This window comes from Podarcis vaucheri (assembly GCF_965113315.1).
Source record: "Podarcis vaucheri genome assembly, chromosome: Z".
NCBI classification, from domain to species: domain Eukaryota; kingdom Metazoa; phylum Chordata; class Lepidosauria; order Squamata; family Lacertidae; genus Podarcis; species Podarcis vaucheri.
The window spans coordinates 19,333,683-19,361,498 of record NC_138758.1 but is presented as its reverse complement, the minus strand read 5'-3'; the positions used below and the strand labels follow the sequence as shown (position 1 = coordinate 19,361,498).

Genomic DNA, 27,816 nt, shown 5'->3' with positions numbered 1-27,816 from the left:
AACAAACAATAACAACAGAATAATGTGAGTTTAACACAAGGAGCTTTCAATAATAAAGCCAAAATAAAAAAGAAACAAATCAGGAAACAAAACGAATACAATTATATAATTATAAACAGGATATAAAAACACAACAGAAAGGCTTTCATTTCTGGGTAAGTTTGCCTCCAGCTCTGAGCAGTGTTTAGCAGTAACAAGCAAGCAAGAGAAGCTTTGAGGAAACAGCCCCCTGTCTCAACCATAAACTGGAGGCATAAAGAATTCATCTCAGAGATAAATTCTGAAAAAAAAATGTGACAAGGTTTGACAAGCATTTGTAATTTGTATAGTTCCTGTTTTGGGAGCTCTGCCCTTAATAAATAGGCAGCTTGGGTTATGGACAGAATTTGTCCATATATTTTGTTGCTGTGAGCTATTTCTCGTAAGAAATGAAATCCCAACGGTTAACTGAAATTTGCCCAAATGATGAATCATAGATGATGTACTCATCCCTTTGATAGACTGAATTAATCAATGTGCCTTCTATTGCTAGAGCGCAATCCGTGCTGTCTTTGAATCGGCGATGCTGGACAGGAAATTTTCTCTGGATATTTAACCACGAAACCTGCAATCATAAGAAGACTTGCTAGGAAGCTGACAGTGTATTGAATGGCCCCATCTCCCACAGTACTGTCTGCACTGAGTGACAGCAGCTCTCTGGGGTTTCAGAAAGGGGTCTAACCCAGACCCACCTGGTGGCGCCAGAGACTGAACTTTCCACATGCAAATTAGTTACTCTGACACTGAGCTATGGACCTTTCCCATCACTCAGAAGCGGATCCCATTGAATTGAGAAGGCTTTCTTCCGGTTTATAGCACATAGCCTCAGACTACACACGAAACCAAGGTGACTAGACACACAAAAGCAGTTCCATTTGGGCAAACAGGACATTGCTCCACCAAGTTCAGTATGCCCTCAGCCAGCTCCCACCTGCCTCCCTTCTTATTTACAACCAATCTAGCAGGTAACACTACTCAACAGCCCTCTCCTCCTCCTTAGTCTCAGAGTCGCAGAACTCAGCAGAGAGGAGTGTGAGGAGAAAACAAGAATTGGTTTGCGCTGCCTGCTTGCCATTGAGTCTGGCTCCACCTACCACTGGGATCCCTGCCTTATTCCCTTCAAATCCTAGTGGGCATCAGCCACCACTTCAGGCACTAACTGTAGTCACACTGTAGAAGCTGTGAATGGCTGCACCTTCTACCATGTTCCGTGTTTTAAAGGTGGCCGCACAAAACACAACACAAGCAGAACTGGGGAACCAAAGACTACTGCAATGCACTCTACGTGGGGCTACCTTTGAAGATGACCCGGAAACTGCAATTAATCCAGAATGCAGCAGCTAGACTGGTGACTGGGAGTGGCCGCCGGGACCACATAACACCAGTCTTGAAAGACCTGCATTGGCTCCCAGTACGTTTCCGAGCACAATTCAAAGTGTTGGTGCTGACCTTGAAAGCGCTCAACGGCCTCGGTCCAGTATGCCTGAAGGAGCGTCTCCACCCCCATCATTCTGCCCGGACGCTGAGATCCAGCGCCGAGGGCCTTCTGGCGGTTCCCTCATTGCGAGAAGCAAAGCTACAGGGAACCAGGCAGAGGGCCTTCTCGGTAGTGACGCCCGCCCTGTGGAACACCCTTCCAGCAGATGTCAAGGCGATAAACAACTACCTGACATTCAGGAGACATCTCAAGGCAGCCCTGTTCAGGGAAGTTTTTAACGTGTGATATTTTATTGTATTTTTTGGTTTTTATGGAAGCCGCCCAGAGTGGCTGGGGAGGCCCAGCCAGATGGGCGGGGTATAAATAATAAAGTATTATTATTATTATTATTTTCTGACAGTCTGCACAAGGACTGGGAAACCTTGGCTCTGCATTCAGCGGCCCCATGTCACATGTGGTGAGTTCCCATATGGATTGCAGTATATCTCTGGGCAGAGGGGTATTCTTAGGCCCTGGACTGACCCCTCCCCACCTAGTTTTGTGGATGGATTTTAATGGGTAGGAGGGAATATATTAATTACAATTTATCCCTCCAGGAAGTCATGTGTGGGGGTTGAACAGAGTTTTAAAATCCCATCGTTGGCAGCAAAATTAAAAGCATGGGAATTAGGCTGCAAAGCCTCCTTTTGAGCAAATCCAGCTAATGAAGTAAGCTGGCTTCCCCCTTCTTACCCCACTTAACGAAGAGTCAGGCAACAACTTGTAAAGTAAGTTTAAAAATAAGATTTGCTTACTTTATAATCATGCATTGGATCACGGTAAGGAAGTGGGGGGGGGGGACTAAGCAGACAAAATACCAGCTTCAAGCATCTGCCTGTAAAAGAAAACAGAACGAGAGACAGAGAGAGAAGAAGTGCTACATGTTCCTTTCTCTCCAGGAAAGGAGGGGAAATGACATCACACAGAGCCCTCTCTATCAAATGTATTTCTATGATCTGAATATCTGCCTATCAGCAGTACAGCTCTGTGGACTTTGCTCCTTCTCATGCTAACCAGCAAGAGTGCGCATTTGTTAGGTTTGGCTGTTAATCTCTGACTAGTCTGGTCACTGGGCTGCTCTAGATAGGAAGAACTACAAAAGGCTTCTTGCTTGGGCTGAGACTTTCCTGGGGAACTCAGATCTTGCATGGCTCTGAGGTCTTTAGCTTTGACACCTGGCTCCCCTCTCACAGCTGCCTGAAGTCAAGACCTGACAAGGCAGCCTGGTTCGCATATCACCAAACTATGGCTTAGCATGAAGGGCAGGGAACCTTTGGGGCCCTGTGGGTCAGATCCTTATCTAGCCCCACCCCATGGGTCAACTTTTGACAGGTGGGCAAGACAGCCCACCTGTCAATAGGGATGGGGGAGAAAGCCATATCAGTACAGATTTAAAGGCCAACATACTTACCGTATTTTTTGCTCTATAAGACTCACTTTTCCCCTCCTAAAAAGTAAGGGGAAATGTGTGTGCGTCTTATGGAGCGAATGCAGGCTGCGCAGCTATCCCAGAAGCCAGAACAGCAAGAGGGATTGCTGCTTTCACTGCGCAGCGATCCCTCTTGCTGTTCTGGCTTCTGAGATTCAGAATATATTTTTTCTTGTTTTCCTCCTCCAAAAACTAGGTGCGTCTTATGGTCTGGTGCATCTTATAGAGCAAAAAATATGGTAATTTTGCACTTTCTGAAAAAATACGCAAACTGAATACACAGCCCTCCTTCAAAATTTCACACTTTTCTGGATTTTGCAAAACAGTTCTGTAGCCAAATGATATGTGCAAAAATGCATACAAAAATGGGGGTGGTGGTGGTTACAAAATGCACGAAAAGACAGGGATAGGGAACCTGTGGCCCTCCAGATGTTGTTGGGCTACAACTTCCACCATCAATGACCAATGTGGGTGGGTCTGATTGGAGCTGGAGTACTGCAAGATTTCTAGTCGCTGAGCCAAAAGCTCAATATGCTTTAGCTGCCATTTTGGGCTAGGCTGCCCTACCTGGCTGCTTACCTCCTTTTCACCTGCTTCACTTCCCATCTCTGCCAGCTCTCGTCCACCTGGTGTCAGCTCCTCTTATACGCTCCATTTAACCTTTGCTCAGCAGCCTCAAGTCACACGTGCAGCAAAGGTCTCCTAAATGCCAGTCCAGGGCCCTATGAGAGGCATGTTGCCATCACCTGGCTAGAAAGGACAAAGGAGAATGTCAAGTGTCTATCTCTACCGCCCCTGTATCTTGAGGTAGAGAGAGCAGATGTGAAAGGAGAAGGCATTCTATAGGAGGAAGAGATGGGAGAGAGTCTGACTGTGCTGTGAGGTTACCCTAAAAGGTTGGAGACAAAACTTGGGTGGGGTTGGAGGCAGGTGGGGTTACCTCCCTTTCTGCCCCACCATCCTAGTGCCACCAGGTAACCACAACCTGCTTGCCTTCTTATTCACGCAGTGCCTTGTCAGCTTCCACCTTCCTTCTCAGTCTCAGTGTTGCTCTAGTGGAAGTCAACAGGCAGGAGGAGGATGTGGGCCAAACCAGAATTAGCTGGCTCTGTCTTGAAGCAGTTCTGGCTCCACATACTGTTGGTCTCCCTTCCTTGTGTCTCACCAGTCCCAATGGCCACCAGCCACCACTGCCCCTTTCTCTTCTTGACATCCACATGACATTAGGCCCAGGGCCTCATGAAACTGAGCTGAGAGCCACAGGGCAGTCCTTGGGTGCTTCTGGACCAGTGTTTGTCATGGGGTGGGTGTTTCACATTTTTCAAGACCACTTCCACACTATTCATTTAATGCGGTATCAAACCACTTTAAACAGTCATGGCTTCCGTCAAAGGATCCTGGGGATTGTAGCTTGTTAAGAGCACTGAAAATTATTAGGAGAGCTAAAATTCCCAGATTGCCCCCCTGGGAAGGGGAACTGGTTGATAAACCATGCTGGAAACTGTATCTCTCTAAGGGAAATAGGGGTCTCCAAAGACCACCCTTAACAAACTACAGTACATTTCTCAGGATTGTTTGGAGGAAGTACAACTATTTAAGGAGTATCATAGTGCTTTAAATGTACAGTACAGATGTGGCCCAAGACTCTACAGTGTCATGGCCATCAAAGTGCCTGCCCATATTCCCCTGCCCCTCACATTTTATTTAATCCAGATTTACTCTTCCCAGGGGAGAATCCAGTAATTATTATATTTTTTAAGAACAGCAAGAATGATACAGTTGTCAACAACATGTCTGCAACATCTGAATGGTCTGTTTGCGATATAGAGACCCTGTGTGAAAGAGCCCTTTGATGATGATGATGATGATGATGATGATGATGAATTAAATGTACAAGTTGCTTTTTTTGCTACAGCAACCCAATGTGACTTACAATATTTTAAGCATAAACAAACACTTACATACATTAAAACCAGCATCAAAAAAGAAAAATCTAAAAGACAATTCTATATTTTTTTTAAATTAAAGCATCCCACCTGTGCAAAAAGGCCATAGTTAAAAGCTAAATGCCTGATAAAAAATGAATGCATTTGCCAGGCACCTAAAAATTTATAACGATGGCGCCAGGTGAGTATCCCTGTTTAAGTGGTGGCATAGTTGATGTGCTGACACTGAGATTTTATTTTTATTTTATGGAGAAGGAAGGCTAAGTTTGCCTTAATTCTTGCCACTATTTTTCTCTCCCCCCCTTTTTTTTTACAGTGTCGGTTCCTTAAAAAAGCCTCTAGAATTTATTTATGAGCACACAATTTGTCACAGTGCAGCTGCAAGCAGGATTTGTGATTGGGTTTTAAATTGGAGAAGTGGATGTTTTGTTGTCTTTTCCCTTCTCTGTGTTTGCAACCTTTATCAAGTTATCCCCCCCAGCCCACTGCCATTCTTTTAATATTGCATTCCCCAGCTGAATGGCTGAGGATGGTGTTGCTCTATTTGTGAGGATTTCACAGAAATCCTTTGAAGCAGCCTTGGCACCAATTAGGGCTTACAGTGGCTTTGGAGGCTTCTATAAATAACATTTCTGATGAGCCAGGTTCCTTTCTAATGCTTTGACACATTTTTCCCTTGGGTTGCTAGCATATATTTTACTCTGGGTTTTTACTCATTTCATTTACATGCCACCCTTCCTCTTAGAGGTTTCCCCTCCCATTTTATCTTCACAACAACCCTTTGAGGTAGGCCAGGGGTAAACTAGAGATTTACTGGGGGGGGGGTTCCCCATCCTGCCTTTTTATTGTGAAGATTCCTGAATAGGGATGGAATGGATCAGTCTATTCAAAGTCTGAGTCACCTAAGGCCATTCCATCCTGTTTCTGCATAAATCTGTGATTTTTTTAATCTGCCAAAAACATTTTACTCATATAAATAATGCATTTTAAAATGTATTTTCTCACAAAATACACATATCTTAACACATTAATTCTAAAACTTTGCATTTTAAATATTGCATTGTTGATTTATTCATTTTTGAGCCAAGAAACTTGGCATGTGAAATGTGGTTGATAAGCAGGGCAGCATACACATCATACATGTAAAGCACATATTTTCCCAAGAGAATCCTGGGAACTGCAGTTTGTTAAGGGTTCTGGGAATGACAAACTACAGTTCCCATGATTCTCTGGGGGAAATCACATGCTTTAAACATAGCTGACATTTCAACCTGCATATTAACTCAGTAAGTATGGATTAGGTCAGTTGTATCAGAATTCACAGCTGAATTCCACAAGCATGCCTATTCCCAAAAGGATAATCATAATAAATTGTAGTTTTATATTTGTTATTATTGTTAAAAGTGGAAACTTAAGGATCAACACCTTATGGATCGCCTCTCCCTATATGAACCCAGACCCTGTGCTTGTCATCTGAGGCTCTTCTTTATGTCCTCCATACCAGAGAGGTTTGGAGGGTAGCAACAAGAGAACGGGCCTTTTCTGTGGTGGCTCCCCAATTGTGGAACGCTCACTGCAGAGAGGCTCACCTGGCGCCTTCATTACATGTCTTTAGGCACCAGGCAAAACATTCCTCTTTACCCAGGTCTTTGGCTATTAAGTAATCTATGGTCTGTAAAAGTGTTGGGGAGAGGACTCTTATCTTGATGACTAACTTATTATTAGGTTGTCTGTCAGTATGCTTTTAGAAGGACACGGGTGGCGCTGTGGGTTAAACCACAGAGCCTAGGACTTGCTGATCAGAAGGTCGGCAGTTCGAACCCCCGCGACGGGGTGAGCTCCCGTTGCTTGGTCCCTGCTCCTGCCAACCTAGCAGTTCGAAAGCACGTCAAAGTGCAAGGAGATAAATAAGTACTGCTCTGGTGGGAAGTTAACGGCATTTCCGTGCACTGCTCTGGTTTGCCAGAAGCGGCTTAGTCATGCTGGCCACATGACACGGAAGCTGTACATCGGCTCCCTCAGCCAGTAAATCGAGATGAGCACCACAACCCGAGTCAGCCACGACTGGACCTAATGGTCAGGGGTCCCTTTACCTTTACAGTATGCTTTTTGCTATGTTTTTATTATGTTTTTTATCACTGATGTTCTGCAATGTGCTTTTAAGATTGTACACCCCCTGAGATCTTTGGATAAAGGGTGGTATATAAACTGAATTAACAACAACAACCTGCAACAAAATGTTGCAGTGCATGTCCACCTCCTAGCAGCGGTCCTGCTGCTCAAGGGTGCCAACCCACCATGTCCACCTCCAGGATACTTTGAGCCAGGGGTGGAGAACTGCTATCATACCAAGGGCCACATTCCTATCTGGGTAACCTTCCAGGGGCCACATCCAAGTGGTGGGTGGTGCCTGAGGAAAATGTGGACCAAGCAACAAATGCACGCTGCTTCGTCAGCACACACTTCTCATCCCACACACTGCCTTTATTTTGCCTGGCTGGAGTGTGTACAGTACTTGAATTCTGACAATGCTTATTGCTTGCCTAGATGAAAGACACAACGGGATGTGCGAGTGTGACTTAGCCTACTGCAGAAAGGTGAGATTTGCATCAGCTGCTTTACCTGCTTTCTCCTCTAGCCCCATGGATCCTGAAGAATAGTTGTTTTAGGATACCATTGTATTATACCACTTAGAAATCTTGTAGCAGCTTTCTGCACCCACACAGAGCACGTTACAGCAGGCTGACTATTAACAGTCCATAGGCATCTTTAATTCCTTCAGTGTTTGTACTGGGAATGTAGAACCGAGAAGCTGGCTTTACCTAGGCATAGAAAGTGCTGATTACAGGTACTGCTTTAGAAGTGGACAAAAGTAAGTAGCTGCCTCAATGGGCTACGGAGGTCTACTTTCTTTTCACAGTCTTAATCTTAGTCACACAGAACAGAACAGGCATGGCTCTGGCTCCTCAGAATCTGTGCATCTTACAAATCCCTGGAAATGGTGTCTCCTGCAAAACCCAGAATTTCATAGAAACTAAGGGGTTTCCAGCTGTAATGCTTTAGGAGATACGGAAAAAAAAGGTTTATAAATGGGTAAAAGCTTAATGGTAAGGATTTGCTCAACTAACAAATTGAAGTGGAATACAAAGAAGGGAGGTATGAGGAGGTCTGGGGAAATAAGCGTAAGAAAGATATGTTATGGAAAATTATTTGTTTTTTAACTGTTTTTATGTTGTATTTTGTATTTTGTTTCTTTTTATTTTTTTATTTTTTTCATTGTTATATTTTAAAAAACTCTAATAAATATCTTTTTTAAAAAAACAAAAACCCAGAATTTCGCCCAGTCATTTGTGGAAGAAAACACACAGATAAATAAAGAGAATGTGGTACCCTCTCCTGGGTGGCATTGGGACTCCAAGACCTAGAATCAGAATTGTTGAGTTGGAAAGGACTCTGAGGGTCATCAAGTCCAACCCCCTGCAGTGCAGGAATCTCAGCTAAAGCTTCCATGATGGATGGCCACTTCAACCTCTACTTAAAAACCTCCAAGGAAGCAGAGTCCAAAACCTCCCGAGGGAGACCGTTCCACTGCCAAACAGTTCTTATTGTCAGAAGGTTTTTCCTGATGTTTAGTTAGACTCTCCTTTCTTGCGATTTGAATCCATTGGTTCAAGTCCTTGCCTCTGGAGCAGGAGAAAACAAGCTTTCTCCATATTCTATGTGACAGCCCTTGAGATATCTGAAAATGGTTATTTTCACTTCCAGGGTAAACATACCCAACTCCTTCAACCATTCCTGATAAGTCTTGGTTTCTGGACCCTTGACCATCTTGGTTGCCCTCCTCTGCACTTGTTCAAGCTTATCAGTATCCTTCTTAAATTGTGGTGCCCAGAACTGGACACAGTATTCCAGATGCGGTCTGAGGCAGAATAGAGTCGTACTATTAATTTTATTGATCTGTACACTGTACTTCTACTGTTGCAGCTTAGAAGAACATTAGCTCTTTTTTTGGTGCGGCATTACCCTGTTGACTTATGTTAAACTTGTGGTCCACTAAGACCCCCTAGTTCCTTTTCACATGTACTGTTAGCAAGCCAGGTGCCCTCCATCTTATATTGGTGCAGCTGGTTATTCCTAGCTAAGAGCAGAATCTTACATTTGTCCCTATTGAAATTTCCTTCCTGATGAAACCACCTTTGCAGCCAGTGGTCCAACTCCAGTAATTATCTCTCTCTTCCTGGGCCACAACCCTCAACAGGAAGGAGTGATGAAAAGACCAGTTGTGCCCCCCAAGGCTTTTCAGCTTCCTGTCCAGAGTCTCATAGTCCCTTGCTACACACTGAAGGCTGCACATGGCAGTATTGTTTGGACCCACATGAAATAGAAGGAAGCGGTTGTGGTCAGTTGGCTTTATAAGACTTGGCAACTTCTCTGTCTCATTGTGAATCTTTGCACCTGGAATACAGCACACCTCCCGGGATATCCTGTTTCCTTTGCACACTACTGTCTCTGTCGCTCTCAATAGGGAGTCACCTACCACATGTCTATTCTGGGGAGTAGAAGGAATTGTTCCATACACTGTGCTTTCCAAAGCAACATCAGTGATTTCTATAGTCTGCAACTGCTGTCCTTGAGACTTTCCTTCTTGTCTATTGGATCTTAGCTGGTTATTATTGGGATAGGTTACAAAGTCAGGAACCTTATGGTTCAAGTTCTTCCTACTCCTTCCTTTCAACTTGCCTTCTCCAGACTACAATTCCCTTTCTCTGAGATCATTTCCTTGAAAGGTAGCAAGTTGGTTATCATCCATGATCAGTAGTCTTAGATCTTGAAGGGATTAGGTGAAGAATGGAAAACGGCTCCTCCAAGTCCATCTCCTCCTGTCTCTTCCTCCTTTTGAGGTGGGGGCGGTGGTGGCAGGAATCAGTTCTGAGCATTGTACAGTACCTTTCACAGTCACCTCGGGATATTCTGAGGTCAGCAACTGCTTTCCTAGCTCCTCTAGCCCAGAATCCAAGATGAGGGCACGGAATCGATTTTGCCGATCTAATAACACAGCATGGCTCCTAACAGTCCCATTTCCGTGAGCCACATTCCTCCAGGGGTTCCTTTCTTGCAATGGGCGGTCTTCCTTCTCTGTAAGGGCACCCTACCTATGTTGCTGTTCCAGCACAGTCCACTCATCTCTATCAAGAAACTCCGTTTCTTGTCCTCTAGATTGAAGTTGTGTGCCTCAAGTTGCTGAGCCTTCTTTTCCATCAAGGCAACTCATTTTACACGTTGTCCAGCAGGAAGACAAACATGTCACAGGACCTAAAATATTATTACACCCCACCCCAATCTCCACCAGCGGCGCAAGATTCCAGATGTTTACCCAGCGTATGTGTTTCCTTTGGGGAATAAAGCACAGCAGAGACTGTGGTGTCTTCATGATATATGGTTTTATTTTCACATATATACAACCTTCACTTAGATGGAGCGATTGCAGCGCATTCACATCTTATGAGGGTCTGGCTTCCCCCATAAGGGCAGCATTGGATTTGAAGGCTAGCAAAAAGCCATCCTCTTTCTTCGTTCCTTCCTGTCATTCCCAATTCACATGGAGTTCTGCTCCTTCCTCTCCTTCTCTCTGCTGACTCCCAGGACCTCCTACCAACCATTCAAGGTTGAAACTTTAAACCCAACCTTTGCCTCTGCCCACTGCCCACTGCCACCCAACAAATAAGGGGCCCTATGTCCCCTTGCCCAACAGTCTGGCCGGCCACTCTGATGGTTTCCTTGATGGGCCATCGCTAGTCTTTTTTAAAAATATGCTTTTATTAGTTTTCTTACTTAACAAACACACACAAATGATAAAATAACAAAACAAACAAAAAACATACATACATCCGTAAATCCATACGTTCTTACAAAAGAACTTATGCCACCATGTTCTTAATTCCCAGTTCCTTATCTTCCCCAACAGACTTCAGTCTTCCTCAATGCGGGTCTGTCTTATCTGTTTAATAAACTGCTTCTTTAAGCATTTTGCCATTTCTTCTGTTATCTGAATACTATATTTATAATCCATATTATGGTTTGCGAAAATTAATCAAAGCATATCCAGGTTTTAAATATTATTTTTAAATTTCCCACTTCTTTTTGAACTTTTGGTTTGGCTATCTCCTAATTGTCTCTGCCATTTTTGCCAGTTTGAGATATTCAAATAATTTACTCTGTTTGAGATATTCAGTTTGAGATATTCAAATAATTTACTCTGCCATTCCTCTTTTGTTGGTACTAATTCTCCTTTCCAATTTCTGGCAATTAGCCTTTGTCCCCTGCTAATGGGCAACCCCATTATCCCATGAGAGGGACGCAGGTGGCGCTGTGGGTTAAACCACAGAGCCTAGGTCTTGCCGATCAGAAGGTCGACGGTTCGAATCCCCGTGACAGGGTAAGCTCCCGTTGTTCAGTCCCAGCTCCTGCCAACCTAGCAGTTCGAAAGCACAAAGTGCAAGTAGATAAATAGGTACCGCTCCGGCAGGAAGGTAAACGGCGTTTCTGTGTGCTGCTCTGGTTCGCCAGAAGTGGCTTAGTCATGCTGGCCACACGACCCGGAAGCTGTCTGCGGACAAACGCCAGCTCCCTCAGCCAATAAAGAGAGATGAGCGCCGCAACCCCAGAGTCGGTCACGACTGGACCTAATGGTCAGGGGTCCCTTTACCTTTACCTTAATGTGCCATCCAGCTAGCTCTGCCTCTTGGCTGGTTACCCTAACGAAATCCAGGGGGGGGTTCTGTGTTTAGCAACGTTGAATCAAACCATCATTTCTGTTACTAAATCATAACACATTTAGGCAAAATCTACCACCACCCCAATCATCACAGTAAGGTAAAAAGGTATAGGACCCCCGGATGGTTAAGTCCAGTCAGAGACAACAATGGGGTTGCAGTGTTCATCTTGCTTTTCAGGCCAAGGGAGCCAGCGCTTGTCCACAGACAGATTTCCAGGTCATGTGGCCAGCATGACTAAACTAAGGTTACCAGATTTTTTTCAATGAATCCAGGGACACTTTTCAACTTCAATGGATTTTGCATGGGGACTGATCTGTAAATCTGGGGACTGTCCCCAGAAAATGGGGATGTCAGGGGAGGCCTGGGATTGCTACCGTGGAGGGGCGAGGGAGGTATGGCGGTGGGGGCAGATGTTACAGGCGAAGGGGATCGAGATATGGATACGCTCGTACCCTTTCCAATCTGCGCCCCATCCCGAGGGACGAGGGTAGGGTGAGCAAGGATTACTCACCTCCGTCACTGGTGCTGTGCAATGCCAGGTCTATAGGCAATAAAACCGCCACCCTGCGAGATTTCTTTATCTCGCAGGGGGTCGACCTGGCTTGTGTGACGGAGACCTGGGTGCGCGAAGGGGCAACAGTTACCTTACGAGAGATGGCGCCCCCGGGTTTCTCTGTCCTCCACCAGTCGCGGACTGTGGGCCGGGGGGGAGGGGTGGCATTATTAATCCGGGAAGATTGTCCTTTCAGGGCTCTACCATCGCCATCGATCCCCGGCATTGAATGTGTTGGCCTAGTGTGGGGCTCCGAGGAGAGCTTGGCTGTCTGGCTGGTGTACCGGCCACCTAGCGCACCAGCAGCCACCCTGTCAGGCCTGCTGGAGGCGGTGGCCGGCTGGGCCTTGGAGTTCCCTAACCTATTGGTATTGGGGGACTTCAACATCCATGCCGATGCCACTCCCTCCTCACAGGCTCTGGACCTGGTGTCTTCCATGGCGACACTAGGGCTCTCCCAGTTTGTTTCGGGCCCCACACATCAAGCAGGCCACACGCTGGATTTGATCTTTGGCGTCGGTATAGATGTGATCATGTCTCCTCCGACGAAGGTGCCATGGTCTGATCACTACGCTCTGAAAGCCAGGATTGACTTTCCACCCCCACCCTGCTTAGGTGGCGAGCCAATTTGGGCTCGCCCGCAGAGGCTGATGGACCCCGAGAGATTCCGCCAAGCCTTGCGGGACCTTGCTCCCCCTGGCGACTCATTGACTGAGCTTGTTGAGGGCTGGAATGCCCAGCTCCAGGCAGCCATCGATGAGATCGCACCTAAGCGCCCTCTGCGACCCCGCAGAAACCGGGCTCCCTGGTTTACCGAGGAGCTTCGGAAAATGAAGCGGGACCTCAGACGGCTAGAGCGAGTATGGCGGGGTGCCCGTGACGGAGCCTCAAGAACATCTTATAGGGCTTTTATGAAAACCTACGAGATGGCGGTGAAGGCTGCTAAGAAGTCATACTTCTCGGCCTCCATTGCATCCGCTAGCTCTCGCCCAGCGCAATTATTTAGCATAATCAGGTCTTTAACGTCCCTTGAGGGACAGCCAAATTTAAATAACAAATTGACACACGGCTGTGAGGCATTTGCGAGCTTTTTTGCGGAGAAGGTCTTGTCGCTCCGCCATGACCTCCCTGCCAATTTGGATACAATAAAGGAACTGGAGGCCCCTCGACTGTCCTCGGGTCCAGTATTGGACCACTTCGACCAGATATCCCCAGCCGATGTGGACAGACTCCTCCGAGCTGGAAAGCCCACCACTTGTCCTCTCGACCCGTGCCCGTCTTGGCTGATTAGAGCGTGTCCAGACGAGGTGCGGGCCCTCCTGGGGAATATCATCAATTTGTCCCTTGGCACGGGGACATTCCCAGGGGAACTGAAGGAGGCAGTGGTGCGCCCGCTCTTAAAGAAAACATCATTAGATCCTTTAGATCTATCCAATTACCGCCCGGTTTCGAATCTTCCGTTCCTGGGTAAGGTGATTGAGAGAGCGGTTGCTGAACAGCTTGGTGGGTTTCTGGATGAAACATTGGCTCTGGATCCATTCCAGTCTGGCTTCCGCGCTGGTCATGGGACCGAGACGGCTCTGGTCGCCCTAACAGATGACCTTCGTAGACAGCTGGATCGAGGCGGGTCAGGGCTGCTGATTCTTTTAGATCTATCAGCAGCTTTCGACATGGTCGATCACGAACTTTTGGACCACCGCCTTACCGACGTGGGGATCCAGGGCACAGTCCTTCAATGGCTGCGCTCGTTTCTCTCTGGTCGGGGACAGAGGGTGGCGCTTGGGGGGGAATTGTCATCGCGCCACTCCTTGGTGTGTGGAGTACCTCAGGGCGCGATACTCTCCCCGATGCTTTTCAACATCTTTATGCGCCCCCTCGCCCAGCTTGTTCGGAGTTTTGGGCTGGGTTGTCATCAGTATGCCGATGACACCCAACTCTATCTGTTGATGGATGGCCATCCTGACTCGGCCCCAGACACACTGACCAGATGTTTGGAAGCTGTGGCTGGATGGTTACGTGGGAGCCGGTTGAAGCTAAATCCTTCGAAGACAGAGGTCCTGTGGCTGGGACGGGGCGATATGGGATTGGGGGGGCAACTCCCATCTCTTGCGGGGGCGCAATTAGTGCCAGCACCGTCCGTTAAGAGTTTGGGTGTAATCTTCGACACCTCCCTTTCCATGGAGGCGCAGATTGCAGCTATAACAAAGGCGGCATTTTTCCATCTCCGCCAAGCTAAGCAGTTGGCTCCTTACCTCTCTCGCCCTGACCTAGCCACTGTGATCCACGCGACGGTCACCTCCAGACTGGATTATTGTAACTCGCTCTACGTGGGGCTGCCCTTGAGACTGACCCAGAAACTCCAGCGGGTGCAGAATGCTACAGCGAGACTCCTTACGAGGTCTTCGCTGCGAGATCACATTCACCCGGTGCTATACCAGCTGCACTGGCTCCCGGTGGAGTACAGGATCAGGTTTAAGGTGCTGGTTTTAACCTTTAAAGCCCTATATGGCCTAGGACCCTCGTACCTACGGGACCGCCTCTCCTGGTATGCCCCACAGAGAAACCTACGGTCTTCAAATAAAAACATCTTGAAGGTCCCAGGCCACAGAGAAGTTAGGCTGGCCTCAACTAGAGCCAGGGCTTTTTCGGCTGTGGCTCCGATCTGGTGGAACACTCTGTCACAAGAGACCAGGGCCCTGCGGGACTTGACATCCTTCCGCAGGGCCTGCAAGACAGAGCTGTTCCACCAGGCCTTTGGCCAGGGCACAGCCTGACTCCCTCCCTCGGCAATCTTCGCAGAGCTCTGGCCCAATGGTTGCTAGTGGCTTGAATTAATTAATTTTTATAATGAATGATTTTAGAATGTTGTTTATGTTGTACCTTTGTACTGTTTTATTGTTGTTAGCCGCCCTGAGCCCGGCTTCGGCTGGGGAGGGCGGGATATAAATAAAATTTATTATTATTATTATTATTATTAAACTACTTCTGGAGCAACAGAACACTGTGACAGAAACCAGAGCGCACAGAAATGCTGTTTACCTTCTCACCTCAGTGGTACCTATTTATCTACTTGAACTGGTATGCTTTCAAACTGCTAGGTTGGCAGGAGCTGGGACAGAGCAACGAGAGCTCACCCCATTGTGGGGATTCGAGCCAGCGACCTTCTGATTGGCAAGCCCAAGAGGTTCAGTGGTTTAGACCACAGCGCCACCCGTGTCCCTTTTAATCATCACAGTATCATACCTAGAGAGCATACTGACCAGTCTGGGCAAAGGGAAGAGTGCTGCACTGATGCAATTTTTAAAGCATCCCCTGAATGAATTTCTGCCCAATTTATCCTCAAGGATGATGGGAAGTGGCAGCTGACTTTTTGCCCTTACTTTGTACATCTGGTTCTGGAGACAGACAGCCACACAAAACACAGTGTCTCAGACGGGGCAATAGCTGGCTATCAATGCACACAACAGAATTACAATACAGCAAGTAAAAGAAGCAAACTCAGCCAGAAGCAAGGATCATTCCAAGGGTAGGTTTGTGTTGGAAAGACAAGGTGTCATTTGATTCAGAAAAAAGGGAATGTTTGTATGATGTCATTTTCTGCACCGCAAAGGAAGTGTGTCCCTCTGCCCCACCTGAGTAACACAACGGCACTGCAAATGGGCCTAGTTAGGGACCCAGTGAACACAGTTTCACAAATCTAATGCCACCAAATAGTACAAACCCAGATAAGTATTTATCAATAAAGATTTAAGAAATTGTTCAGAAATAACGTTTGGGTACATTAGCATGTGGTGTAATGGTTAGTGTGTCAAATTGGGACCTGGGAGACCGGGGTTCATATTCCCACTCAGCCATGAAACTCACAGGGTAACCCTGAGCCAGTGATTGTCCCTCATTCTAGCTTACTTCACAGGAAAGGATAAAGCAGGGAAGGATAAACAATAAATGTCACCTTGAGCTCATTGGATGTAAATGTAATAATTACACAAAATTACATGGGCATAGTATTCTAAAAGTTAGCTTTGGCAAGCAGCACTGAAATATTTATGTGCTGAACGGCACCCTGGAAGACCCCATTACTAGACACGTTGTCATAATGAGACTTATATGCTTCGCGCGCGCACACACCCCGCCCCCCATTTCTCAACATGAGGCAGGCTACCATTGGTCAAACATTTGCAAGGCAGTGAGCATCTGATCTTTGTGCAGGAGCATTTGATTAGCTCGAGAACCGACTAGGGAAGCACATGGCATTTCACACATAACAAGTGCAATCAGTCCATCTGCCAAGAACCATTCACAGCCTACCTATGGGAAGGTAATTGCGGACGTGCACTTTTGCCATCTTGGGGCCACATTAATTATTGATTCCTGGAGAGCAAAAGTTCAGGAGCAAAACTGCACAGGAATCAATCTTTCCTTTCTTGCTGATGACACCAGAGACACAGAAGCAGATGCTATCCATAAAAAGGGGTGAAGAAGAGAGGACCGAAGTGTGGACCCCAGGGCTAGTGTCAGAACCTGGCATCCTTGGACTGCTGCCAGGGTCCCAGCAACCTAGCAGAACCTACTGCTGGCACCTGACCAGAACATCCCTCAATTTCCCTCCAAATCTGATGCACTGAGCAGCGCTTGACAGCTATTTAAATAGCCCACAATGTCCCTGGTATAGCATTAGCCTGGGGAATTGTGTGAAAATAAAATGAGGTCCCATTTCTTCCCAGAGCATTGAGGCTGGTTGGCTGCCGCCACTACTACAAGGAAAGTAAGCCCAACAAGACCCTAGCATTTTGCCCAGTGCCCTCTCAAACCTAAAGGGGTGAAAGGGGAAGAGCTTTAGCTCAGAGGTACATGCAGAAGGTCTCAGATTCCATCCCTGGCACCTCTAGGTAGGGCTGGGAAAGACTCCTTGCCTGAAACCCTCCCAGTCAGTGTAGACCAATGATCCATCTAGCTCAGTATTCCTATGCTGCTTGTTTTCCTATGTGTAGCCAACTAAGTCAGGCTGCTCTCAGGAGACCAGTCAATACAGAGCAGAGCTACAATGTCGATGATCCTTGGTCCCTCCTCAAGCCTAGGATTCGATAACACAACCTGTTAGGACCCTTGACTGTTCAAGTCAAGGGTGGCATTAGCAGTTGGCATGGTTGGGGCCTGCAGAAAGACAGAACACCAGGGCTCCCAGTTGCCATGGTAATAAGGGGGAGGTGGAATATTAGCTGCCAATCAGCCATTTTACTCTTTCCTTCTGGGCCAAGTCCTCATTGAGGGATTATGGAAACAGCAACTGCAGCAACCACGACTCACCCTCTCCTTTAGGCCCAATCTCCACCAAAAGAGGAGCTCTTCCTCTTCAGTGTTGCCTCCACCATTGACAGAGACTGGGCCCACTGGTACTAAATCAGGGACAGGGAGCCTGTGGTTCTCCAGAAGTTGTTGGACTCTAACACCCATCATCCCTGGTCAATGGCCTTGGTGACCAGGTTGGTAGACGATGGCGTCCAACTACATCTGAGGCCACATTTCCCATCCTGTACTAAATGGATGGGGAAAATGAAGCCTCACTGATAATCTGGTGCTGCTTGAGGGCCCATATAAACCTGGACCCAGATGTGGTTCAATCTAATATCTCAAGGTCTGAGCAAAAGATGTTTTTGTGGCAACCTCCTGGGCTAAGCCAGACGTGCTGCAAAGCACATCATTAGGAAGCTTGTCATGGTGTTGTTATTTTTAATTAAAGGCAGCTATTAATGCATTGTGGCACACAGAAACGGGAAATTTAGCCTTTTCCTCTGAAGATATCCACCCCCACAACATGCTGCTATTCGGCCTGGGGAGAAAGAACGGAACCAGGGGAGGGAAAGGTAGAAACAATTAGAGCTCTTTCCCTATGCATTGTGCTCCTGAATAAAATCTGCCTCCCATACACACACAAATACACCCAGAATGCATGCTATTTATGAGATGCCCTGATGGGCTTCCCGATGGCACGTTTAACGTTACATCTCATTTGACCCCACAGGTCTTCAATCCAATACACAGGTCTAGTACTGAAATCTCATGGAAAACACCAGACCCCTGTTTCTGTCCACTCTGGATAGGAAAGGGCTAAAGAGTTCTGCATATCTTGTGTCTCGCAGGAGCACGCCAGGGGACAGAGACAGCTCTTGTGTTCAAAATATCGTTCCTATATGCTTCTCGAAGTCTTTTCTTTTTGTGTTCACCGTGTCCTATTCCCATGCAGGAATGTCTCACCCAATGGAGCAGAACCTCAGCTACAGCCTTCAGGCAGCAGAATTGCTGCTGGATGGGAAGTGAGGGAAGTGGGAAGCAGCTATAAGTCTGGGGCTGCCTGGTACATTAATTCCACCAGTGCATTCATGAAACCCAGAACTTGCCAGTCACTCCTTCCCCTCCCTCCCCAATAAACACCAGCAGTGCTGCTGCTGGGAGACAATTGCTGGGGCTTTCCCCCACCCTCCAACTCAGACAAGCTGATCCTATTCCAAAGCAAGTATGTTTAGGACTGCAGTCTCAAAACTATCAGATGCATAGGTTTTAATAACCTTTTCCCCATTATTGTTTATTTTGCTTCTGTATTGGCAGCATTGTCAAAGCCAGTGCTGGGTTATAAAAATCACAGCCTGTCTGATAATATTGGTCCCAGTCAAAATGGTATTGATCTCTACAGCGCCAGAAAAGATAAATCAAATACAGGGCCAATTACAGATATTGTCAACTGGTCCACAATCTTTCAACACGCTACCTGAATGGAACCTACAGACCATCAGTCGTACAGAGAACACTATAGGTCTCCACTGTAGGGCTAAGTTGACCTGAACCTGTTACCTCTGGCTGGGAAGCTGAGCTGATCAGCCTGATAGACTTGTTAGGAGAAAATTAATTGGCAATCTCATCTCCCCATCGTAATAGGTTTTTTCACAATGTTTTTCAAAATGCTACTCTGTGCTGTAATTACACCTCATTAAAAAAAAAAAAAGAGGACATTCTAACAGATAGATTGTAAATTCCCAACAGCTTCAGGCAACATGGCCTGGCAATGCTAATTCCAACAATAATTAGATTTTAAACTTCGTACTTGCCAGCTTCTTCCTGACTAACTGGGAATGCGCAACAGGGTTTGAGGACCAACACAGGCCCCCCATGGAAAGAAGCCATCAATTTGCCCCATTCTGGCCAGCAGGCTACATCCTTATCTTCCTGCTTTGATGGAAGGACCACAACTGGGCAGGACCACCCATCTGTTGATCCGCTGATGTCAGGTGATGTTGCGCTTTGAAGCCCCAAACATCTAGACTTCAAAGTGCAGCGGGAGGGGGGGGGTTCAAACAGCAGCACAGGGCTGTTTACAAAAGAGCTTTCAAACAGCCCCACACTGATTTTTGAACCTCCAGTTTTCAGAGTTTCAAGATAGTGAGAGTGTGCCTTGCTTCAGCAAAGCAACAAACAGGAGCTCATTTTAAGCTCTAGATTGTTCCTTTGAAGCTGCACTGCATTTTCTGCCCCACAGTTGACATCATGTATTATGTCAGATGTAGAATAGATGGGTGTGGATTGCTGAAAATGGTGTTGTGAGCAAAATGCGAGCAAGTTTGGCCCATAGGCCAGTGATTCCCCATCTCTACATGTGTTCAAGTTGGATGAAAGAGTGTGCATTTCTTGGTTTATACAGATCAACTCTTGTGCACACAGAATGCACACACGTTGAATGTGACGTGTGAATAACTACAAGTGTACATTTCTGTGTACACAGGTACACAGACTGTACACTCACTGAATGCAGTATGTGAAAACCCAATACACTTCTTAAATAGCTGAGAACAAGGTGACCTTTATTCAGTCTCCTGCCTTTCTTTCAACACTGAATTCACATGGGGGGGGGAGAAATCCTTACAGTCCTTTAGCATTACGGTGTTAGAATAGAACATATATTTCTAATCAATGTTCCACAAGTGCTGGTCCAAAATATCAGATTGCTTCTTCTCCAAAGAAGCCTCTTGAGGGTGTGTGTGTGCGTGTTTGCCACTTGTCAAGTACTATCCTCCCTTTACAGGATGAATTCCTCTCACTCTCTGGAGTACCCAGCAATTCCCAGCATACAGTCTTATGCATAAATATTGGTTTTCCTTTTTCCATTTTCGTGATGCTCCAAACTATTCCACCCAAAGCGCCATATTTACTTATCTGTTCATATCCTAGCATGAAAGGCTGTGACCTTGAGTTGTTATTTCGGATATACTACAGCCTTCAGCTTATCCACATTGGATGGTGCATCTCATTTCGTAGCAGCCCAAATGAAGCTGTGTGAGGAAAGGGCGGCAGTTCGCTTGTGGCAGGGAAGAGATACTTGGTGTTTCCAAAGTGCTTTTGTTCAACTCTTGCGTGGGTGGTTCCATAATGGTATTTTTTTGTGTGCAATCAGCAAATCACACAATGCCCCCCATGTTCCGCTCCATCCCCATCTAATATGGATTTACTATTTCAAGGGAGAATCCAGTAAGGTTTTTTTATTATTAAAAAAAACACACCTGCTGCCAACAACCTGTTTGCAATATCTCAATAAGCTTTTTTACACCACCCTATGAGACTCATACTTTACAGGCATGCAACATAAATTCAGGTTCTGGATTTATGGCCGCTTCCCAAAAACTGAATTTTGGACTTTGAGTGAATTGTGAAAGTGAAGCCAATTTGGTTTAGGAGGAACCAAACTGAAGCTCTTTCCCCTGAGCACCAAAAGTACTTCTCTTAGTTCCTCTCTGGCCCATGTATTAACATATTAAGCTTAATAGTAACTAAAAAGGCTAGAACACTGTTGTTTTTATTTTTGAGGAAATCTTTTTTTTTTTAATGATATTTATTGAGAATTTTAAGGTTACAAAGAAATAGGAAGGAAAAACCAAGAGGAAAAAAAGGAAAGAAAAAAGTAGACAGAAGTAACAATTAAACAATACAAATCAATAAAAACCAAAGTCAAAAAGAAAAAACAAAACACACAATATTTTTGAGGAAATCTAAGACTATTTGGATTTAAAGTCTGCACAGTGGGATTATAAAACTCCCAGGTTTTTGCTGGTGGAGTCCCAGCAGGCATTCTGAGATGCTTCCCATTCCTTAATTCTGTTGACTGTACCGCCATGGGACTACTATAGTGTAACCTCATTTTCTGTATGCTTTAATGACGGGGCATCTGCTCTGGAGCTTCTTGCCAGATGCTTCCACAATACACACTAGCAGAGGTGTTTACGAACAGGCCTTGTCTAGACACTTGCCATAAAAGTTCATGAGCACATCCTCTCACAAGTCAACTCCCCGTCCAGCCTGAGCCATCAACTGACAAATTAAAAAAAAAAAAAAGCTGTGTTAAAGCTCCATAAAGTTAATTGGATCCCACCTCTTTTTAAGTACCTAAAGCAGGCGTTTGAGTGAGATTTAATTAATAGACAAAAAGATGCGCTGGATGGGAGAGCCAAATTCTGGAAAGAAGCCTTGATTTCCTGTAGGGAAGGAGCCAGACAGAACTAAGGACAAGGCACATAAAAGTCACTAAGGGATATTGCAGAAAAAGGGAGAGAAAGCAGCAATCTCCAACATGGTGCCCATGGGCACAGTGGCACCCACAAAGCTTCCGGTCTTCCCCTCACACCCAGCAACTCATTGCCCCTTTGGTCATAAAGCGCTATGTACGTTTCCCCCTCAAAAAGTACATAGAACTAGGAGTTAAATATGTGAAATTATATAATACTATGGATAGAAGTCAAAATTAAAAGAAAGAAAGATGTAAGGACGAAAGAAGGGATGTTAGAAGAAAGAAGGGTGGCGCTGTGGTCTAAACCACTGAGCCTCTTGGGTTTGCCGATCGGAAGGTAGGAGGTTCGAATCCCTGCGACGGGGTGAGCTCCCGTTGCTCGGTCCCTGCTCCTGCCAACCTAGCAGTTCGAAAGCACAAAGTGCAAGTAGATCAATAGGTACCGCTCTGCCGGGAAGGTAAACGGCGTTTCCGTGCACTGCTCTGGTTCACCAGAAGCGGCTTGGTCATGCTGGCCACATGACCTGGAAGCTGTACGCTGGCTCCCTCGGCCAGTAAAGCGAGATGAGCGCTGCAACCCCAGAGTTGGCTACAACTGGACCTAATGTGGGGGGCAGTGGCGTAGCGTGGGTTCTCAGCACCCGGGGCAAGGCAAGTAATTTGCGCCCCCTAACCCGTGGATTTTAGCACTCGAGTCTCTTCCGCGCGCCCCCCCAGATGTTGCGCCAGGTGCAGCAGGCCCCCCCTGCACCCCCCACGCTACGCCACTGCTCCCACCACAAGTCTTCAGGACAGCCATCCAAAGGCTGGCGCAGGGAGAAGGTCTCTCCGCCCCACTGCCAGCCTTCAGAGCAGCCTTCCGAAGGCTGGCGGCGGGAGGAGGTCTCTCCGCCCCACCGCCAGGCTTCGGAGGAGCCTTCCGAAGGCTGGCGGTGGGGCAGAGAGACCTCCTCCCGCCGCCAGGCTTCGGAGCAGCCTTCCACTTAATTCCCAGCAAGCAATTAGCAGGCTCGCTCCACCTCCTCCTCCTCCCGGCTTTGCTGCTGCTGCTGCACAGCTCTTTTCCTCCACCGACGGTGCGCTGCGCCTTGGAGAGGTTCCCGCTTCTTCGAGGGGGGCCGGCCAAACGTGCCCCTCCAAATGTTGCGCCCGGTGCGGCCGGCACCCCTGGCACCCCCCACGCTACGCCACTGGTGGGGGGTCCCTTTACCTTTACCTTTATGAATAGAAGTCAAAATGAAAAGAAAGAAAGATGTTAATTGAAACAAGTAAATCTTATATGAAAATAGCGTTGGAAAACTGCTACAATGAGCCATATGGAAACTCAGCTAGGGGGATTCAAGGAAGTCATTCAATAATGATAACTAAATGGGGATTATAACAGTTAGAATAAATGTTTGTTTCTTTGTTTTCTGATATTGTAATGTTTTTCTTTGTTGTTATGTTTGCTACAAATTTGGAAAATCAATTTAAAAAATGGGGGGGGGGAGAAAAGTACATAGAACTGAAGGAGGAAGTAGAAAGAGTGGTGCCCTTAACAACTTCCTATTTTACTTATACTGTTTTTTTTTCAAGGTTCAGATGAATTCTACCAGATATGACTTTAACACAGATTCCTTGGAAAGGAGAAATGAATATGAATTCTCTCAGGGAGGGGATGGGCGATCCAGAAAAATGACTCTTCCCCATGACATTATCCATTTCCTGGATCACCATGGTCTCATGTTGTTGTTTACCATGCTTGGGAAAGACAAAGGCATGATACAGGGCCCGATATGCTCACAGAACAATTGAATTGCATAGCTGGAAGGGACCCCAGAGGCCATCTAGCTCAACCCCCTGCAATGCAGGAACCTGAAGGTAACCCGCAAGGGAATCGAACCTGTGCTCTTGGCGTTATCAGACCATGCTGTAACCATCTGAACTAGCTACAAGGATAATAGAGATTTGGGGTTGTGAAAAAGGCATGAAGGGAATTTCGCCAGCAACTCCCCCCAGCTCTTTTGCCTGGACAAAAGTTGCAGCCCAAGGTGGCTGACATAAAAAAATATATTATGACAATTACTGTTAAGTTGTGGGTGAGCATATCAGACGACCCAGCGATTCTTCAAACAGCTCTTGTTTATTCACAGGCCAGAACAGAACTGAACTGAAGGGTTCAGTCAGCCTGCTTATATAGAGCTCCAGTACAACGTAACTGTAACAACTTTCTAAAACTATCCAATCGCTGAACGTCACTTTCGATCCCTTATTTGCATCTGCAGTACCCCCCTGCTGGCCCAGGGTGAGAACTTCAGTACATAACAATTACGTCTACAGATCTCATCACAGATTGCTGGCTCGCATCTGTTTCAGCCTCTGATCGGCATCCTGATGGGCAGGAGCAGAAAACGGACGAAGCCTTGTGGAATTAAGGGAATCATCTACACTGCCCAAATGCACCCCCCCTCCTTAAGCAGTTGCTGCAGAGTTATGCCTGGCAGTTAGGTTTATACTATGCATTTTGATTTCAATGTGTATGGAAATGTCGCCACCTTCTGCATGCTAACTGTAATGACTGGCAAAATGGGGAAGAGAAAACAGGGCAGGTTGGTAAATGACAGAGCTATAGATGTGCTGGAGAGAGCTTTTTTCCTCCCAGTGGGCCAGATCCTTACCTGCTCTACCCCTCACGTGGCCAAATTCGGCAGGCGCGCAGGGCTGCCCATGACATCAAGTGACAAGCCTCTTTGAAAGTGCATTTCCAGCACACCTTCAAAAAAGCTTGCTCCAGGGTTGTAAAGGTGTTTACATTGAAGCTGCTGTTAAAACAGTTTTCTTTCCCCTTCAGGGAAAAATGCAGTGGCTTTTCCAGGATCCTTTGTGATCTAGGCTCCCATGGCCCATCAGCTGACAGGCGGCGGGGGGGGGGGGAGAACTTACTGCAGCAAATGAGCAACTGGGAGCTCACCTTTAAGCTACTGGTAGCTCCTTTGAAGCCACATAAGGCAGGTAGGCTTGCTAGAAATGGAACGTAGGCCAATTTGGACAGCTGGTGGACCCACGTTGGCCCATGGTCCAGAGGCGCCCCATCCTTTCTCTACATGAAAGTGTTGTTGGCACCTGTCTGTCTCAAGACACAATGGAGTGTGCCTCCAGAGGTGAAGCCAAACTGCTGTGCTAGCAGCAGCTAAGTGACTTCCCTGGGGTGCAAGACTGGGCAGTGTGCATGGCGGTGCTGGACTGCCCAGACGACATGACCCCCCCTCTCGGTCTCACTGATGTGGTCCAAAGGAAAGGAAAACAATCCATTTGGCACCAGCTTGGCTGCAGGTGTTGCTGGAAGGAGGCATACAAAGCGCTATCCAACCGCCTTAGGGACTCCACTCCAGATTTGTGTAACCTTTTCTTCTCCTGAAGATATCCTGCAAGACAGCAGAGGTTTGGGATCAGAGTTCTCCTTCTCCTAGATGGGCTACCTTTCCAGGTTGACAAGCCCCACCTGCCCCTCAATTCTCTCTACGGCATATGTAGAAACTGCCTTCTTGACCACTGAACCCACTATTGGTCTTGTCCTCTCAATTCACCAGAGCCTACCTTTGCATGCAAGGGAAGCCCCTAATTCACCTTACGAGGCTACAGCAATTGGGACTTTTGGTTTAGACAAAAGGTGAACAAGAGGTGACATAATAGATGTTTATACAATTCTGCATGGCATGGAGAAAACAGATAGGTAAAAGTTTTTGTCCCTCTCCCATAAACACTAGAACAACCAATGAAAACTGAATGCAGGAAGATTCAGGAAAGATAAGTGCAAGTACTTCTTCACGTAGTGCATACTTAAACTATGGAACTCACCCCCACAAGAGGCTGTGATAGCAACCAAGTTGGATTGCTTTAAACAGGCATTGGACAAATTAATGGGGCTACTAGCCACAAAGTCTATATTCTACCTCTACTGCCAGAAGCAACACACCACTGAATACAAGCTGCTGAGAATCCAAGTCTGATCTAGCAGGCTCTCCTTACATTCTTGCCGTGGGAAGTGTAGAATGGATTAGGTTAGATTGCCTTTAAATGCGAACTGGATCCAATTTCTCCCCATTCCTGTTCATAAGGCAATGGTGAAGATTAACTGACTGAATAATGTCCTGTGTGCACACTCTGCAGAACATTCGAAGTCACCTGCAACATGCAGGAATTCCATAACCAGCCAGCTTATGGGCCAAAGAAGCAAACCCTTACAGCAGCAAGCTGAGAACGCCACACAGTGGATATTGTTTCTGTGCTTGATGAAACACAGAGGAACTTCATTCATATTCATGGAGCCCTAATCTCCAGGGTCGCTCAAGCGAGCAGATGAAACTGAAATTTACAGCACTGGCTGCCACCAATGATAGAGCGCCTGGGTTAGCCATCACCAGCTCTAATTAAACAGGAAATTAAAAATGTTAACTCTGGCAGTAGCCTCTGGAGGGTTCTTCAGGCATAAATTGTACCTCCTACAAGTTAAAGGATGCAAAAGAGGAAGCCATTAGGTGCAGAATATCAGATGTGTCCCTGCACATAGCCCAGCATGTGGTTCAAGTGGAATTTAACACATTTTAGTGATCCTCTGAGATTTGCTTGCCCTCCCGCCCCCCTTTCCTGGCAACTGTGTATGTGACAGACTGGCAGGCTCAAATGCCACATAGCAGATCTATTATTCGTTTAAAGCCACCCACACCAATACCTCACAATAATTTTAAAAGTAAACCATAAGTATGGGGTGGGCAATCCAGATCAGGGCGCTAGAGGTAGGGGGGTTGTTGTTGTTGTTCAGTTGTTTAGTCGTGTCTGACTCTTTGTGACCCCATGGACCAGAGCACGCCAGGCACTCCTGTCTTCCACTGCCTCCTGCAGTTTGGTCAAACTCATGCTGGTAGCTTTGAGGACACTGTCCAACCATCTCGTCCTCTGCCGTCCCCTTCTCCTTGTGCCTTCAACCTTTAAGGCCAGAGGGAGCTTCTCCATAAAGGAGTCATATAGGGAAGTTTTTAATGTTTAATGCTCTATAATGTTTTTATATATACTGGAAGCCGCCAAGAGCAGCTGAAGCAACTGTCAGATGGGTGGGGTACAAATAATAGAATCATCAACATCAGTGGGGACCCCTGTTAAGATCACTGCTTCTGGTGTCTCTGTGCAGCCTCTTAGTGGTGCAGGATTTGCAAGACCTGTCTTTTATTTCACATAATCATAGAATTGTAGAGTTGAAAGGGACCACAAGTGTCATCTAGCCCAACCCCCTGCAATGCAGGAATCTTTTTGCCCAGAGTGGGGCTCAAACCCACAACCCTAAGATTAAGAATCTCATGCTCTGTCAACTGAACTATTCCAGAAAGGGGGGGGGGAGGTTTAAACAGGTGCTTATTGGTTGTGTCTGTTGCAATCTGTTTTAGTGTTTATATTGTGTTTCTAAGGTGCTTTGGGTCACATTTGTGAGAAAAGCAATTAAGAAATAAAACTGATAAAACATCCTAACTGCACCACTGAACTATGTAGCTGTCCATTTGGATAAGTAAAGTGGCTGAAGCTTCTCCCTAGTTCCCACTTCCTTTTGTATTACTTGATTGTTAAAAAAAAACAAAAAAACAAAACCTCAAAGCAGTATACAAAAAGATCAAACGATAAAATTGAGAAAACTTCACAACCCTACTTTAAAACATACAAAAGTTGAAATACTGGAACAGATTTACCTCATCTTTCTAAGCAGCTAGGTAGATTTGTCCAAACAATATTGTTTTTTAGCAGGCACCATAAAGAGTACAGCGAAGGCGCCTGCTTGGTCTCAAAAGGCACGGTGTTCCAAAGTGCCACATTGAGAGCACGTGCTTCCCCCGAAGTTTCCTGGGAGCAGCAATGCGGTTCTCAACCTGTGGGTCCCCAGATGTTGTTGGACTACAACTCCCATCATCCCTGAGCTCTGGCCTTGCTAGCTAGTGATGATGGGAGTTGTAGTCCAACAACATCTGGGGGACCCACAGGTTGAGAACCGCTGTGTTAGGAGCAGCTGGGACCTGCACCT

The 27,816-nt window shown here is 46.4% G+C and overlaps 1 long non-coding RNA gene across 1 annotated transcript; it reads right to left on the bottom strand.

Moving 5' to 3' along the window:
• Nucleotides 1-29: 29 nt before the first annotated feature.
• On the bottom strand, nt 30-27,668 carry LOC309523651. Its single transcript, XR_014215493.1, has 4 exons — nt 27,488-27,668; nt 3,525-3,695; nt 2,272-2,351; nt 30-604 (listed from the first exon to the last, which is right to left on the bottom strand). It is a non-coding gene; the product is annotated as an uncharacterized lncRNA (long non-coding RNA).
• Between the last annotated feature and the right edge of the window lie 148 nt (nt 27,669-27,816).